We start from the raw sequence: 19200 nt of genomic DNA, 5'->3' as shown, positions 1-19200 counted from the left end.
TCAGAGTTTCAGAAAACACCTCTCCAGCCAACATATCTTCATTTTATCAGAGTCACATCAGTATGTCACAAATGCAAGTTTCCATGAGACTAGAGCATTATTCTATGTCTTTTTTAAATCAATAGCAACACTATCACTTCAGTTTTTAAAGAAATCTGGCAGGGATAATAGAGTTAACATTACTAATTTTTTTCCTGACAGCTGAATTAACAATCAAATACTATTCTTAGTACTGACAATCTGGATGCAGCTAATGTTAAAAATACATAATGCAAAAAACATTACCCATGTTACAAAAATAAATAAGCAAACAGATAAATGATAAGCCATTTGAAACCAAAATGGCACCACCTTCACAAGCAAAAAACAAATAAAAATAAAACCTTATATTAAAAAAGAGTTTATATTACAAGGAATAAAGTGCCCCTTTGAAGTGTATCATCACTTTCAGATACTGGCAAAAATTCTGTTAATTGTGTTATTTATTTGCTTTAGTCTCAGGAGAATCTAAAATGCCCAACAATTTGAGAGAATTATGTGATCATATGTTTTGGTATCTATGTTATCAGGTGTAATGGATATTTGTTGTTTTTTCTGCTTGGCATATCTTTCTTTGGGGTTGATAATACTTTAATTATTTTTATATTTCTGAGCCACATTTATTCATTCTAAGTTAAAGAATCCAGCTCCATTGATGAGGATGAGACACAAGTTATTCTGGAAAAGTCTAGCTGTTGCCTATGCAAAGATTTTTACTTGAGTGACAGAAAGGGAGTAGAATTTTTATTTCTTGAATAACTGAGAAGTAAGATTTCCTAGGCCACTTTCCATTCTTTGGTAGTAAATATTTCTGGTTTTTCCTGCTACCTCGAATTTAACTGTGTCCTTGGCAAGCTTAGACTTATCTTGGCCAGTAAAATATAAGTTAAATTGATGTGAGAAGATTGTGAATGCCAGTGCTGTAGACACTGTGCTCTTTAACCCTGCCGTAGGGACTGGTGGTGTGCTTTATGTTGGCGGCCCATCAGCCTGTGTCCTCAGGTAAAGAACCCTGCTGATTACTGAAGGACATGAAGTCGAATAAATTGTTCTATACCACTGAGATTTTGAGATTGTTCCACAGCACTGTCTAGCCCATAATGACTAATACAAATGCTAACTTCTGACAGTTTCCACTTCTACTGACAAAACTCATGCGGAAACCATTACCAGGATGTGGAATGTAACATATGAAATCTCTAAATTGTGGTAATGGATGAGCTGAAATACGTTAGGGTAAGGGATGACATTCAGTTCAAATTCGATGAATGAATAGAATGTGAAATATTACATAGCAGTGCTGGTTAATAACTATCTCTTGACCAAAACTTCCTCTATACTCTCCTGATCTGGCTTCCTTGGTTCCTTCCTCTGGGATCCCTGAACCTCCTCCATGAGCCACCTTACTAATCTAATAATGCCTAGAGTGAGAGGCATCCTCTAGACCTCTGTTTCAATGTTGTGGTTAGTATCTGTACTCGTATTTTGAATATCAACCATGTGTAAGTACGGTGTGACACCTCTATCCAAAGCTGGTAGGTTGTAAAACACAGTGAATTATTGCTATGGTAAAATATAAAAATTAATCAACCAATATAACTAAATAAAACTAAATGTTACATTGTCTAAATTATGCCCACAAATGTTTGAACTCTAGGACATTAGGTAGACTTTTGCTAGAATGATAGATTTTGTTACATAACCCTTAAATTCTGGAATAAATTCCTATAAGGAAATGACAAGCTTAATTTGGAAGTCTCACTCCATAAAACAAAATACCTGTGAAGTTACTAAGATTTATGGTGCTAACAGGGTGGGAGACTTTAACTTTGGTGATGCTTTTCAGTATTTTTCACATCTATAGAACAGCTCACAGTGGTTCATCAATAACAACCTATCTTTTTATAGAAGCAGCACTGTGCAGACTCTCAGTGAATTGCTGAATGGTCTGCATGCCTAAAGCCTACAGCAAAGGCAAGAAGCCCTCAATAAAGCAATATGAATGATTGGACTTTTAACAAAGTATCAAAGCCAGCATAATCTGAAATGAAACACTGGCCAAGTAGATCTCAGCAGGTAAGTAAAAATGCTGCTTACATGACCACCTCAGCCAAGCAAACATACAGAATTGATGAAGCCTCAAGAAAGCATAGATTCTGAAGATTGTTAGCTTATTCAATTAGCCTGAGGGTGCCAGTTGCATTATTCAATCTTAAGTTATAGTTGTACAGATTGTCAGAAAGAAAGGGTATCAAGAGAGGCTGGAACAACAGAGATCTTAATAGGCAGATTTAGTTGAGGAAATGATTTAATTGGGGATAAGAGAGTGTACTTATATCATACCTTAAAACTTCAAAGGACTGACAGATAATGTGAACTGCCTACTCTATAACTGTTTTCCTTTCTCTTCATTGACGTAACTTGATTATTACCTTAAAAGCTGGTGCACACATCCTGGCTAACACGGTGAAACCCCGTCTCTACTAAAAATACAAAAAAATTAGCCGGGCGTGGTGGTGGGCGCCTGTAGTCCCAGCTACTACGGAGACTGAGGCAGGAGAATGGCGTGAACCCGGCGGCGGAGCTTGCAGTGAGCCGAGATGGCGCCACTCTGCACTCCAGCCTGGGCGACAGAGTGAGGTTCCATCTCAAAAAAAAAGAAAAAGAAAAAAAAAATGCTGGTGCATGGTGTGGCTCACGCCTGTAATCCCAGCACTTTGGGAGGCTGAGGAGGGCGGATCACGAAGTCAGGAGTTCAAAACCAGCCTGGCCAACATGGTGAAACCCGTCTCTACTAAAAATACAAAAATTAGCTGGGCATGGGGGCACGTGCCTGTAACCCCAGCTACCGGGGAGGCTGAGGCAAGAAAATTGCTTAAACCGGGACATGGGAGGCAGAGGTTCCAGTGAGCTGAGATTGTGCCACTTCACTCCAGCCTGGACTACAGAGCGAGACTCTGTCTCAAGAAAACAAAACAAAAAAACAAAAACAAAGAAGGAAAGCTGGTGCATAGAATAAAATGCAAAATGCTTCAGCTTGATTAGTCAGCATGGAAATTAAAGTAAAACATTTAGTATGATAACACCACACCACCAGAAACATGAACTTAAAAAAAAAAAATCAAATGTTGTAGAGGAAAGGGAACTTTCACACATTACTGACAGGAAAGTAACCCTGTACATAAAAGTGAGAAAGTATTTGGCAATATCAATTAAATGTGGGCCAATATATAACTTTGACCACTCACAGTTATATACCCTACAGAAATGAATATATATGTTCACTGAGAGAAAAGTGTCAGAATAGACACAAAAAGAAAACAATAATACTTGTCCAACAGTAAAATGGATAAGTTGTGTTAAATTCATGTGTAAAATGTAATAAAAATGAGCAAACTACGATTACATGCAAAAACACTGATGAATATTATAAACAAAACACCTTATGAAAGAAGACAAACACAAAATATTCCATTAATAACCTTACCAAACAAAAATAATCTATAATAACCTAAGTCAAAAGGGCAATTACTTTCAGAGAAGATGGAGTGGTAATTACTGAGAAAACATAGAGCTGGGAGGTACTGGGTGCCATGGGTATCCTGATTTTTAACAAAAAGGGTGGGCATATGGATGTTCACTTTACCCAATTACTTCAAATTGTACACACGACTTGTGTACTATTCTGTGTGTTTGTAATTGTTACATATTTATAAGTAAGATCTTGAGATCTATGTTATTATGCCAATGAAAGTTTTGAGGAACTGACAAATTATACCATTCCAATAAAAGATAGCCCAGTCTGTAACTGCGAACAGGCAAGGTCCTTACTAGGGATAAATACCTTCTGTCTAAGCAGTAAATAGAATAAGACATTAAAGAAGACTTTAAATTCTCGGGACTTTTAATTTTGAAAGGTGAGATAATTGATTTAGGACTTAAACTCTTTGAGTTTTAATATACTGAGACTTTGATTGCAAAGAAATTAAATCTATGGACCATAATGTCTCATTGGGAATTTGATAGTGGAGGAGAGCTTAAATTTAAATTTGGATTATTTCTATGTTGATGGAATTTTATTGCTGACATATCTTTATGCATTTATCATTTGATTTTTAATATTTTATTCTACATCATTTCAAAAATACTGATAAACTATTGTAAAACTTAGAGGAACATTATTTGGAAACAAAAATGGAATAAAGAGTGACTTTTCAGCTGTGACTATATTGTTAATCATAGAGTTGATCTTACTCATTTCAGAAATTGCAGCAAACACATAATATTGTAATTCCTTTTCAAAAAGGATTTACCAAGAGTGATAGTGGAGCAGAACGGGCCATTATAGACTACTCATCTTCTCCAGTACCTTCTCATCATACTATACCAACATGGACTTGTAGTTTAACCAAATGGGTTAAACCCAATGGGGTATGAGAAAAATAAAACAAAACAAAACTTCAGTAATTTCAATGTCAGTGCTTTTTTCCACTCTTGGTGTTTCTTTTCATGAGGTGGAAGTTTCATTAGTATAAGCCTCTGTTTTTTCCTTCAACTCCTCACTCACACCTAACCTGAGAGGAATGACTTAATTTCACTGATGAGTTTAGAAATATGAACTGCAGGTGAGGTAGCTGTTTTATACTCTTTTCTTTTCACTCTTCAGAGCCAAGCGCACATAAGTATGCATTTTTATGTACTCATCTGTGTAGAGCAAACACCCTAAATTATGGGTCTCTGTGCAAGGTGAAAATGGTGGGAAAATGTGTTGTAAAGCTACTAAAGTACAAAGTTTTTTATTTGTTCTATGAGCTCTTTCTCCACTTGTCTTGGTGTTTTTTTTTTCTTTGTTGTGTAATGTTCTAAGTAAAGAAAAAGTAAAATTTTAAATTATTAACAGAAATGTTACCATTCATCTTTATATTGTGCAATGTTCTTTTTTAATAGAAAAATGCACAGTCAGTATCCTGTGGCTCATATTTCTACATGCATTTCATTCTTACTAAAACAGTAGAAATGTTACACAGAACTAATTAAAAACTTTTATTTCACGTCTTAATGCATACATTCTACAAACACTCTCAACCTTCAGTTTCTGAAGAGTAGGAACTAGTGAACAAAATTATGTTCACTTCTTATATGTTATCAATTTCAGTGTAAATTGTTGGCTAATTCAAGGAAATAACATGAATAAGAAAAGCTATAACAGGGTTCTTCAGTTGTTCATATTTTCTAGAACACCACTGCCTCCTTTCTATATTAAAAGCAACTTACATTTTAAATAAGAAATGTGGGTTCTGGGAACTGTCAGTTTCCCTCTTACTCAGACACAAAAGTAAGATGCTTATCTTATACTCTTTATGTCTTCCCGAACATCCATGCATTGTGGGTTCACTGGAATTCTCTACTCAGGAACATCGTCAATGCTATATGCAAATAGAGAAGCCAGGAATAGGGGACAGGAACATTGTGCATCTCTCCTCTGCTCATACTCATGATTCTTTGGCCCATCAGGCTTTGTTACCAAGCACAAATTCAAAGAAAAAATTATTAAAAATTTCAAGATGGATACATGACAACATTAAACTAAGTGTGAGGCGCTGAGAGACTGCCTAGGTCACGTGCTTCTGAAGCCATGTCTCCATAAGTGTTAAATAGACAGGGACTTATACAGGAAGTCCTATCTTTGTCTAACAATACTGTGGTTGTGTAAACAGCTTGTGAAGCTAATTTGGTGCCAAGAGTCTACTTGGCACTAAATATTTGCTTGGCAGCAGATATTAACCATATTTATCAGTTTTTAAAATGGTATTTTGGTTCTCATCTGCCTTGATTTGGGGCTTATTGCTCAATTTCTAAGCCCTAAGACAGAGAAAAGAGGTATTTATTGGAGTTTATCTTAAACATAAGTAATAATAATTACCATACAGAAGACACTGTAGCTAAAACTGCAGCTTAAAAAGAATACTGGGAGACCTACAATATTTTTCTCAGAATATTTTCAAAGATGCCATTGTTATGGTTTGGTATCATGGATTCTAATTTCTAAAATTCAGTTTATTTTTTTACAGGTAATCTTAATAATATGTGGTTAACAAAACAATTTTTCTTGGTCTCCAAAATATCATTTTATCCAACAAATATCTACTCATTAAAATCTACCTTGGTATAAAGACAATTAGTACTTTCCTTGGCTACTTGCTGTTGTTAATACATCAAGGAACATAAGAAACAATGTCACACTTTGTTAAACATACGTTCTTTAAGTAGTTTAAGTTACAATAAAAGATATCATCATGATAGTCTGGAGTAAGTAAGAAGATTAAATAAGATGCAAATTTTAGTAAACAATTTGGCTATGGGGAAAAATCAGTAAAAAGGACTTACAAGTTGACTTCAAGTTATGAGAATTGCTAGATGAGTACACTATAATGCAACCAAACAAAAGATAATGTGAGAGAAAAAGAGACAAAGAGTTCAATGAAGCAGGATAGCTGAGAAACAGACTTGCAAAAATAGCCAATGATCTTTGACAAAGGAGCAAATGCAATATAATGGAGAAAAGATTTTGTTTTCAAAAAATGGTGCTAGAACAACTGGATATCCACAGGCAAAAAAAAAAAAAAAAATGAATCAAGACACAGACCTTATACTCTTCCAAAAATAACACAAAATGGATCATAAACCTAAATATAAAATGCAAAACTATAAAACTCTTAAAAGATAACATGAGAGAATATCTAGATGCCCTTGGCTAAGGTGATGACTTTCACCAAAAGCACCCATGAAAGAAATAATTGATGTCAGACTTCATTAAAATTAAAAACTTTTGCTCTATGAATGTCATTGTCAAGGAGGAGGAGAAGAAAAGTCAGACTGGGAGAAAATATATGCAAATAACATACTTGTTAAAGGATTTTTATCAAAATATACAAAGAACTCTTAAAACTGAAGAATAAGAACATGTCACGCCTGTGATCCCAGCACTTTGGGAGGCCAAGGCAAGAGGACTGATTAAGCCTAGGAGTTTGAGACCAGCCTGGGCCACATGGCAAAACCCTGTCTTCCCTCTACCAAAAATACAAACACAATTAGCCACGGATGGTGGCATGCATCTGTAGTCCCAGCTACTCTGGAGGTTGAGATGGGAGAATGGTTTGAGCCTGGGAGGCAGAGGTTGCAGTAAGCCCAGATCACACCATTGCACTCCAGCCTAGGCAACAGACCAGACCTTGTCTTAAAAAAAAAAAAAAAAAAACCTGAACAAACATGCCACCAAGGAAGATATACAGTAATAGACAGTTGACAAGCAAGCATATGAAATGGTGCTCGATGTCATATGTCATTAGAGAATTGAAAATCAAAACAAAGAGATACCACTATACACCTATTAAAATGGGCAAAATGCAAAACACTGACAGCGCCAAATGCTGGTGAGTATGTGCAGCAACAGGAACTCTCATTCATTGCTGGTGGGAATGCAAAATGATACAGACTGTGATGGTTAATACTCAGTGTCAACTTGATTGGATCGAAGCATACAAAGTACTGATCCTGGGTGTGTCTGTGAGGGTGTTGCCAAAAGAGATTAACATTTGTCAGTGGGCTGGGGAAGACAGATCCACCCTTAATCTGGTGGGTGTAATCTAATCAGCTGCCAACAAATACAAAGCAGGTGGAAAAACATAAAAAGGAGAGATGGGCCTAGGCACCCAGCCTACATCTTTCTCGAATGCTGGATGCTTCCTGCCGTTGAACACTGGACTCCAACTTCTTTAGTTTTGGGACTCAGACTGGCTCTTATTGCTCCTCAGCTTGCAGACAGCCTATTGTGGGATCTTTTGATCTTGTAAATAAATACTTAATAAACTCCCCTATATATGTAATATATAAAATAAATTCCCCTATATATAATAATAATAAATATATAATATAAAATATAATAAACAATATACATTATGTATAATAATATATAATATACATTATGTATAATATATAATATATAATATAATGAATATATAATAAAAAAAATATATATATATATATCCTATTTGTTTTGTTCCTCTAAGAGAACCCTAACACACAAATATTTTGGAAGACAGTTTGGCAGTTTCTTACAAAACTAAACATAATCTTAACATATGATCCAGCAATCATGATCCTTGGTATTTACCCAAAGAAGTTGAAAACATATCTGCACAAAATCCTGCTCTCAGTTGTTTATAGCAGTTTTATTCATAATTGGCTAAACTGGAAAACAGCCACGATATCCTTCTATAGGTGAATGGATAAACAGACTCTACTATATCCAGACAGCAGGATAGTTTTCAGTGTGAAAAAGAAACGAGCTCCATGTAAGGACATGGATAAATCTTAAAGGCATTTTACTAAATGAAAGCAGCAAATGTGAAACTCTACATGTTGTGTGAACACAAGTATATGACATTCTGAAAAAGCAAAACTATGGTGACAGTAAAAAGATTAGTGATTGCCAGGGGTAAAAGAGGAACAGGGATAAAGAGAACATAGAAGATTTTAGGTAGTAAAAATAATCTATATGTTACTATTATGGTGGATATATGTTATTATCCATAGAAAGTACAACACCAAAAGTGATCACTAATACAAACTATGGACATTGAGTGATATTGATGTGTCAATGCAGGTTTATAGATTGCAACAAATTTATAACTCCTCTGGTGGTGGATATGAAAAGTGGGACCAACTGTGTATGTGTGATGGTAGGGGGTATATGAGAACTGTGTATTTTTTTTATTAATTTTGCTATGAACTTCAAACTGCTGTAAAATGCATTTATATATAGGAAGACATTGAATTTATAAAACAGAGCTAGAAGATTTTTGCTTTATTGTATTTTTTAAAAGTATTAAAATAATATGTTTCTTTATAGAAAAAACAAAATAAAACAAATCATTTTTGAATTTATGCTTTTAAATTTAAAACTCGAGGTGTTCCCACAACATTGGCATTTTGAGCCCTGTACTCACAATGTTCTTACTCTGTCCACACATATTAGGCATTCTTCTGCCCTCTGTCTTTTCCTAATTATTATCCCTAGCTTTAATACTTTTAACCTCTTGTTTGTCCTTCTTTTCCTTAAATTTCACCTTCATAGGTATCTGCTATAAATTTGTCTCAATAGTAAAGCCAACCATGATCTCTTCCTTATCCAAACTCTTTTTTGTATTGATTGAATACAACAATCATTTGATACTGATGCAGGATTTTTTTCTGCTCCTTAGCTCAGCTAGGTCCAAGTTCTTGTCTCACAACAAGGAAGAATTAGGTGAGTGGATACCATATCGGAGAGTGAGTGGAGTAGAATTTATTAAGCAAAAGGAAAGTTCTCAGCAAAGAGAGAATGCAGGGGGTGGGTCCCCTACCTGAAAGCAGAAAAAATTCTCTGATATGGCTGACCCTGCGGCTTTTATGGGCTCAGAATAAGGAGTGTGTGCTGATTGGTTTGTAAGTATGAAAAAAAAAAGGTGAAAGCAAAGACACTACTCAAAGGTGGGCACAATAGTGTAGAAAACCAATTAGGAAAGGGTAGATATATGTAAAATACATGACGGATGTGGATCAATCAGAGGAAAGCACACCAAACAGAAAGACAGGTTCTTAACCTGGTCCAAGTATTTAACTTGTAGCTTGGCTTTCAGGCTTTAAACTGTTTCTGGCTTGCAGGTGGGGTTTCACTGGGGACCTGCCCCTATCTGCCTAGCCATTTGGCTGCCTCCTGCTGCTTCAATACTTACCACGTATCTATTTTCATTCTTAGTGAGCTTTCATCTTTTATGTTAATTATGAAGCCATGAACCTTTTGTAGTTTTTACCTATGGGCATTACTTGTGCTTGGCACATTTGCTTACAAAATATTGATGTTTGAAATATGAATTGTGATTGACAAGATTCTTTATAAGGTCTTTGAAGATCCGCTGGGTTTTTGGTGATTTGCCTTAGTAGTGAAATTAATTGTAAGCATACACTTTTTAAAAACTACAGTTGAGAAAACACTGCATGTACAAATTTAAATATGAACCAAAGTAAGAGGCAGCATCATTTAATATAAAAACAACTAAATTTAATTTGCCATATTCATGGTCCTTTGGACTTAAATTCTCTCCAGGGAATTTCACCAAGCATGACTTGTCTGAGTGATATTTTAAATGAGGTGCATGCAGCCAAGCATCCTTTCTATTCATACTGTGACAAAAAAAAAAAAAAAAAACAATATGGTAAGAAAACTCATTTCAGTACCATGATGAGCTAACTGAAAATACTAACCTCTGGCCCTTTACCCTCTCCAGTCATGCAGAGAGTTTGCCATTTAACTAAAGAAATTGACAGTGGAAACAATGCGGTTGTACTGTCCATCTTTGATAGCTGCTCAATCAAATCACATCTTATGAAGACAAAACATATCTTAAACTTTCATTTGGTACAAAGTTGCTGAGTGCTGACAAATGCTAGATTTATCAGTCATAATTGGTTCTGGATCATTAGCAATACTATGAAGAAAGCTTCATAATTACCACATTGAAAGATCAGTTCATTTGCTGTGGTGTGCATTCATATTTGTCTGACAAAGAAACACCCAAATATTGTGCTGTAAATGCTTGAGATTAATATTCAAAACTTCTAGACTGTGTATATATATATACACACACATATGCATATATACGTATATAACACACACACACACATATTCCATTCACTAGATTAAAAAACTATTCTACAAAATAATCTTTTTAAAATTAGTTCTGTGACATTTATTTTTTGTTGTTGAGTACATGGGAAAAGAGATGCTTTCCAACCATACCTGTTCTATGATTGTTCTTAGATGGTTGTAAGTAAAATCATAAACGTTTTATAAATATTTTCATTCAAATAATGTATCTGTATATGACTGTATTGCACCAAAATATAGTAAAGAAGTAACAATGAAGGAATACTGCAAATGTTTTCTTCATTCTCTGGAGCCATGTGGAAGAATAAAGTACCAGTGGTGAAATTACAGTTGTCATTTTCGGTAGCTGGTCAAAATTTTCCATCCCAGCTTCATGTTTAAGAACATGAAGTTTGCCACCAGACATGAAGAAGCTGAAGTTCTAGTCTGTCACTGACTAGCTGGGTTGTTTAGAGAAGTCGCTTCTCTCTAACCATGTTTCATGAACTATATGAGGTGATAGAAACTAGTCGAAATCACAGGTTGTTCTGAGCATTAAGTGAGATAATACATATTATCTTTAGCATACGTCTGAATCATATGAAGTATACAAAAATGTATGTTAATTTTATATATCATTTTATGAATTTGAGATATATCTCTGTGCTTTGAGATTTTCTGTAAAATAATCCTATTGTCAGAGTATGATCAGTCTGTGGGCTCTGACTTCCAAGTGACTGATTTTCTGAACACTTCTAGATGAGCAAGATCAGATCGACCTTAAAAAAAAAAATCTTCTGGCTCGGTGTAGTGGCTCACGCCTGTAATCCCAGCACTTTGGGAGGCTGAGACAGGTGGATCAGCTGAGGTCAGAAGTTCAAGACCAGCCTGGCCAACATGGTGAAACCCCGTCTCTACTAAAAATACAAAAACTTAGCTGGGCGTGGTGGTGGACATGTGTAATCCCAGCTGCTTGGGAGCCTGAGGCAGGAGAATGGCTTAAACTCCAGGTGGAGGTTGCAGTGAGCTGAGACCACGCCTTTGCACTCCAGCCTGGGCAACAAGAACGAAACTCTGTCTCAAAAAAAGAAAAAAATCTTCTTAGGGATAACCACACTGCTTTCTAACTTCTTTTTTTACCTATCATAACAAGGGAAAGAAATTGGAATTCCCACTTTAGAGATTCCTTTATATAATCCAAATAAAAATGTTTGAATTTGGGCAAAAACAAATATATTAGAAATAGTTTCAAATAGAAACTGTGCTGGATGTCAGGCTGCAGAACCTCTCCTGGCTGTTTCCCCTAATTATATATTGGAAAGGCCGTTACTACCCAGTAGTATATATATGTTGACAACTAAACATTAAACATTCTTATGGAGAATATAAACAATGCATACATTTAAAAAGTGTTCTTCATTTACCTTTGCATGAGCACTTAAAATACTTATTTCTATTTCAAGACGACATTTAAAAATTATTCTAACAGCAGCAAATATATAGTTCTGCAATTACAAAATAACTCAAATAGAATCCATAATTAAATTATTCTTATGTTTGCAATTGTGATTCTTCAATAAATACTGCTACTGTGCAGCTCTCTTGTAAACTTTCTAGATTTGCTTCAAACACACACACACATATATATACTTGCAACTGTGGGAGGCTTTACAAGTTATATTCCATGCACTTTTTTGACAGAGTTCTAAAAGAGCCAGCCAGTCCACAACACAGGCTGAAAAAAAGGTAAATTAACTGAGGCAAATAGGACTCTTATATAACATCCAAAACAAGATTCTTCAGCAAACTGGGGTTCAGGGTTGGTCTGCTATCTTTTTTAGAATGAATTGCATCTTAAAAGTTTAAGAAGATGGACACTTTAGCACCATCAATTGCATTTAGGTGATGTGTTTCTTTTGTGTTAACTTGATTCCCCTGAATGACCTAGCTAGTAAATTAGTCACTAGTAATTTGGTCACCAGGCAAGATGAGCCTGCAAGAAAGGAAGTCAGTATTCAAAACACCATGTTATAATCTGAACACACTCAAATAGTTTATTTTCAACATTAACATATAACTTCAATAATAAGATGTCTAACTACAGCAAGCTCCTTTAACAAGATCAAGATGGCATCTCTTCTTCTAAGGCTTATGTTTTTCCCAGAATTCCTGACACATGGAATAGCTCATACTAACAGTCATTGCTCCTACAACAAAGCCTTGAGCTGCCACACACATGTGGATCAAATGAAGGTGTATTTTAGTATTCCCCCTGCTTTTCAGCTTGTATAACCCATATACAACAATTGCTATGAAATCAGCCATTCCAATGGGGACAAATGGTGCCTCATTAGCTTTTCTAACGTTTGGGTCCCTGATCTTCATCATATGAAGAAAGGAAAACATCTGTGTCTGCTGATATGTAATTGCTTAAAGAATCTCCCTAAAGTGAGAAAACAACAATATTAACTCTTTTAATTCATGAACACTCCATGTCTTTCCTTTTATCTGTGTCTCCTTTAATTTCCTCCATTAGTGTTTTATAGTGTAAGTGTCCTTCACCTCTTTGGATAAGTTTATTCCTAAGTATTTTTATTGTTGTTAACATTGCAAATGTTTTTTGAATTTCGTTTCTGAAAGGTTTGTTGTCAGTGTTCATAAATTTCACTAAATTTTATGTGTTGATTTTGATCATGTAAGTTTACAGAATTTTATTATTATTTCTAACAGTTTTCTTGTTGTTGTTGAGTTTCTAGGATTCTCTACATATATGATCATGTCATCTCCAAAGAGAGAGAATTTTACTTCTCTTTTCCAATTTGAATGTCTTTTTTTTTTTTTTTCCTTATCTAACTCCCCTGGCTAGGACTTTCAGTACTATGTTGAATGGGGAGGCATCTTTGCCTTGTACCAGATCTTAGAGAATAAGTTTTCAGCCTTTCCTCTTTGATTATGACTTTAGCTGTAGGCTTTTCATACATAACCTTAATTATGTGGAGATAAATGCTTTCTATACATATTTTGTGAAAATTGTGTTAATGTTTCTTTTTTTTAAAGAGGCATGGGTCTGAGAGGAATTTGTATGGGTGTAAAAACACTTTTATTAAGAAGATTTTTTCAGAAACTAAAATGGAATTAGTTTCTTTAGTATGCATACACTTTAATAAAATATATAAATTATATATTATTCATAATACATATTATTATATTAGTATTAAGGAATATCTATCTAAACATCTAGTCCCCATTCTTCTATCCATCTATAAGTGTGAGGCAATATTATCTTGCACTTAACTTTAATAAGTTAAACGAGGCCAGGCATGGTGGCTCATGCCTGTAATCCCAGCACTTTGGGAGATTGAGGCGGGCAGATCACGAGGTCAGGAGTTCAAGACCAGCCTGGCCAAGATGGTGAAACCCCATCTCTACTATAAATACAAAAATTAGCTGGGCTTGGTGGCAGGCACCTGTAATCCCAGCTACTCAGGAGGCTGAGGCAGGAGAATCGCTTGAACCCAGGAGGCAAGTTCACCCCATGGCACTCCAGCCTGGGTGACAGAGTGAAACTCTGTCTCAAAAAAAAAAAAAACAAAAACAACAACAACAAAAAAGAAATTAGACTCTCTAGAGTCAAAACCCACAAATAACTTCCCATATCACCCAGAGTGAAATCCAAAATGTGCCCCACATGATTTGCCTTCCTCCTACCTCGCTGTCTTCACCTTCTTTTATTTTTAGTGCCTTTACTATTTGTGCTCTTCCACCCTGACCAATTTGCTGGTTCTTGAATTCAATCACAGAGATCTTGCCAATGGGCCTTTGCAGTTGTTATTTTTGTCTGGAATGCTTTTCTCCAGTATAACTGCAAGGCTCATTTTCTCACCTTCTTTAGGCTCTAAAATCTCATTCTCACTGAAGCCTTTTTTTATAATCTTATTTCAGATTGCAGTCTCCACCTCAGCATTCCCTATTCTCCTTTGTCTAAGCAGTGATCACCACCAGGGATGCTGTATATTTTATGTCTAATATTTTATAATGTTCACTTGTTATCTGTCTTCTTCCAGTAGAATGTACATTTTAGAAAGGCCACGATTTTGTCTGTTTTTTTTTCACTACTCTGTCTCCTGATGTAAATTAGTTATTCAAACAGTTCTTCTTGAATTGATGAATAAGTGAATATAAACACAAGGCTGAGTGATAGGCAGGATTTAATTGTTAATTGTCTTAATAGTTCTGTCATATAGCATAACTAAGAAGAGCATATGAGTCATGAGCTTTATTTTTAATAATTTTTAATTATTTGGTCAATATTAGTCATATAAAATTGAGATAAGTCAATCGATTACAGCTTTTAGATAGTATGCCAATTGATTTATGGAGTTAATTACACATAATGATGATAATTTAAGATTTTGTAGATCAGATTTCAATTTTTGTTTCTATTATATTTCCATTTGCTTTTTAAATGTTATTAGATAAGAAATATGGGAGAGCTGGGTTGGTGGACAGGTAGTTAGCTATCACTAGAAAGCCACAAGCAATTGAAGTACAATAAATATCTGATCTTTCTCCCTTGGTTCAGTGTGTGTGTGTGTGTGTGTGTGTGTGTGTGAACTTGAATGGGTGAATAGCTTATGTTTCCTTTAAAAACACATTTAATCATTAAAACCGAGAAAAGCTTAATCATAACTAAAGAGAAAAACTTCACCCTAGGTTGTAAAAATAGTAAAAATACATGAAATTTCCAAAGGACTTAATGAGAACAGTTCTTTGGATTCAAATTAATAAAAAAATTAATTAAATAATTATCAAAAGTAGGTATGCAATGGTATTGTAATATAATTTCTAAAAGTTTAATTTTAAAACACTTTTCTGAAATTTAACTTTTTAATGTTTAAAATATCAGTAAGGAAGGTGACTGCTTCCTATCATAGATTTTAGTTCAATGACTGATGAAGGTCTTCCAGAGTTTGTGTCTAAATGAAAGGAGCCAGCCTATAAGCAGGATATGTCATGATACAGAAAATTTTATTTATTTCAAATTTATAATATTTATAATGTATTTCATCTTTTAAAAATTGATTCATCTGAATGTGGACATTTTTAAAGAAAATAAAAGTCCCTTTTTAGTATCTATTATTCAGAATTTCAGAGCCATTCTAGCTATTACTTTAGTTTACAGACTTCTTTCCTAATAGCTTAGACATTTTCTGTACTAGGACTTAATAAGGGCATTGGATGTCTCCAGTGACCTGATAGAAACTTGACTAGAACTTGACTTAGGTTACTTCTAGCGTGCAGGAACTCTGACCCCTGAGTTTTCTTTCTGTCTCCCTAGATAGCTTTGGCTCATTTCTGGTATCACTCATGAGAGACCTGACAGCTCATCCTTCCATAACAATCTACGTTGAGTTCATCACCTGACAGTTGCCTCACTGTTATGTTTGATTTCCAAACTCAAATTACTTCTGGACTTCTGGTTTGTTGACCTTCTGCACTTATTCGCAATAAGCAACTTCTTGTCAGTACACTTCTACAACTCAAGCCCATATCATTGCTGGTCGTAGCTACCAACCTAAACTGAAAAGTCAGAACAAAAAACACAGAAAACCAGAATGAACAAACTGTCACTTGAGGGATGACTGTCCAGCTGTCCATCAAATGACACTCTAGGATAAAGCCAGTGTGTATGTCTGAGATCACAAGGAGGGAAGTTGTGAAATGGACATCGTTTTTATTTCCAGGTGCACAGTGATATCAGGTATCTCAGATAACAGAATTTCCAACTTCTGATATCTCTTACCTATTGAATTCTTTCTTTCACATTTTTATCAAGCTTTTTTTACACACTGTTGACAATATAGTTGTAATTTGGTTGTTAGACATATTATTTTTTAAAAGTGAGGTGTGTACTGTAATCATCATATTCTGACCTTCGTTGACTTGATAAATATTTGCTATATGAGTCACTTTTGTGGTTCATTGACTAAATTAATCTGGATCTACATTACCTGAAATTTGTTACTTTCAAAAATCACATCTGTTCAAAGTTGCCAGATGAATCATCTTCATAGAAATAACTGATCAACTCATATAAACAGCCACATTTTCAAATATTCATAAGCCACAACAAATCTCATTGTTCATGTGAACTGTCAAGTATTTTATTTAGTCTGATTCACTCACTGAAATCATGTATCAAAATAGATTGTAAGTATTTTCAAGATTCATCCTTGAAAATATCATATTTGAAAATGATTAAGTTTCCTGAAGCTCTATGGAAAACTTTGAGTCTAATTCAGAGAATTTTAGGATATCCATATAAGTACATAGAGTACATTTGATAAATGACCATGTTCACAAGGAAAGATATACCTCCCATAAAGCTTTAATAACAGAAATCAAGTGTAGCATTTTTGTGTAGTTTTATTTAAAATATGGCATATGAATCATTTATATTATAAATATAGCTTGCAGAAAAAGCTATGGTATACTTAACACTAGTAATCAATGTGGTTGAATTAGATTTTAATAGTCTCTGCACATGCAGTTAGACATGAAACATGCAAGTTTAAATTAATGAGTTCAGAAAAAATTTGTCTCATATATGCTTCTTTTCTTTAGATATTACTGTATTTCAGAAAGATGAGTATTTTATTTCACTCAGTAGTGAGGTTAATTCAGTAAACTTAATGAATAATAAATGAACTGCTTTCATTTAGAAGTCTGATTTTAAATGTTTAGAAAATTAAATAAATATTTTAATATTATATTTTATTTGTTCATTCTGTGCCCAAATGAATACCTTTGCTGTGCATGTACCACAAAAAGCATTATAAGGCAGAATTCTCTGTCCATAAGGCAGATATTATTTAACTAGGATAGGAGCATAAACAATGGAGATGGAGGAGAAGCTGGATTAGTGGCTGGGAAATCTGGAAGTACTATTGGTAATGTCCTGGATACAAATTGTGAAGATCTGTCTCATTCTGAGGAAATGGTCACTTTCTAAAACTTGGTAATTGTTTTAAATCTATATTGCAAAATATAGATTTGTAAGATGTAAGATGTTGTAAGATGGAACATTCCAACCACCAGATAGAAAGTTATGTAGATAGGGCATCCTTGCCCATTATTACAGAAAATCATGTATAGAATGTGTAACAATTGCTCATCATCAAACTAATTGTGAAAATACTAATTTTTAAAATTGATCTTTCAGAAAGAAATAGTCATGTTAGATGTCTTTCGTTAACAGGGCTTAAACATTTGTAATGATTTTGTGGCATTTTTTCTTAGTAATACATTAATGTTGCATTTGTTTTCAGAAAGTACAAAGCATTTATTTTTTATTAAAAAATTTAAATAGACAATTTTATTATCATGAAACTGCAAACAAAAAGGCAACATTTTACTAAGATGACTGAATAATATATTACATTAGATATGAAAATGTTATGACATAAGTAAATTAAATAGGACACAATGAGCTGTAATTTATACTCACTTCAATTTAAAATTCTCATGGTTCCCAGAAAGCAAACTGGGTGATCCATAATTGCATCTTAAATTAGACTTTTTGCAGTGTTTAACCTCTCTAGCACTGCTTGTTTCATGAATATATAATTTTTATATTATCAAAAGTGTTTTCTTTCAGAAATGTTAGACTAGTTATTCTTTCTCTGTTTTATAGCAGTGTTTAAAAACAATTTGTGAATGCACTTAGAAAAAGGCTGATATTTTCTTCAAGTTGTATCCAAATGAGCAGAGCTTACTATAGAAGTAGATGCTTTAGCTACAGGGTAGGGAACCTGTGGTTTAAATCTAAAGGATTATAATGTGGCACATTTATTTGAAGGCATCTTCTTTGATCCTCTAACACAGAAAGAAAATGTGAGAATTAAAGAGTAAAGAACAAAAGCTGAACTGTGAATTTAATGACTCCCCATGTTTGCATCCAAAAAGCTGTGAAAAGCATTGATTGGAAATTAGCTTTAGACCACGTTTGCTTCTTAGAAAAATAAAAGTTTTAATGTTAAGTTGTAGACCATTGACATGTGAATAAATTATAAAGAGATAAAAGGATAGTGATTTGCTTCATTGCTATAATTATAAATAATCAAGGTTTTGCTTTAAGAAGAGGGTATCAAGTTCTGCAGTGTTAGTGTTTTTATGAATTTTTTTTTGCTTTCTTACTTTCAATGAGTCTCATCATATTAAGTAGAACTTTTGCTATAGATGAAAAACGAAGCTAGTGTTGATACAGATGGAGGTAAAAATTACCTCCTCAAATATCCTCTTTCCAGCAGTCATGATATCCAGTTTTCTCACAATTCTGTAGATGGTTGAAAATTAAATTTTTATAAATACCAATTGTAAACTGCATAAGAACAAAAGGAACTAATGCAATGGTTTAAAATTATATATACATGATAAGACATTTTTGAAGTGTGTTCACATGGTTTAAAATTAAA

At 34.2% G+C, this 19200-nt stretch overlaps 1 protein-coding gene and 1 pseudogene across 1 annotated transcript in view; both read right to left on the bottom strand.

The window, feature by feature from the left end:
- LOC134808242 (T-box transcription factor TBX1-like) overlaps positions 1-19200 on the bottom strand; it is an 83468-nt gene that overhangs the window by 47854 nt on the left and 16414 nt on the right. The gene's annotated exons all lie outside the window — the stretch shown is intronic.
- LOC107968037 (HIG1 domain family member 1A, mitochondrial-like) lies at positions 12869-19039 on the bottom strand (annotated as a pseudogene).

This window comes from Pan troglodytes, chromosome 14, assembly GCF_028858775.2.
Source record: "Pan troglodytes isolate AG18354 chromosome 14, NHGRI_mPanTro3-v2.0_pri, whole genome shotgun sequence".
NCBI classification, from domain to species: Eukaryota; Metazoa; Chordata; class Mammalia; order Primates; family Hominidae; genus Pan; species Pan troglodytes.
This window is presented reverse-complemented; position numbering and strand designations above follow the sequence as displayed.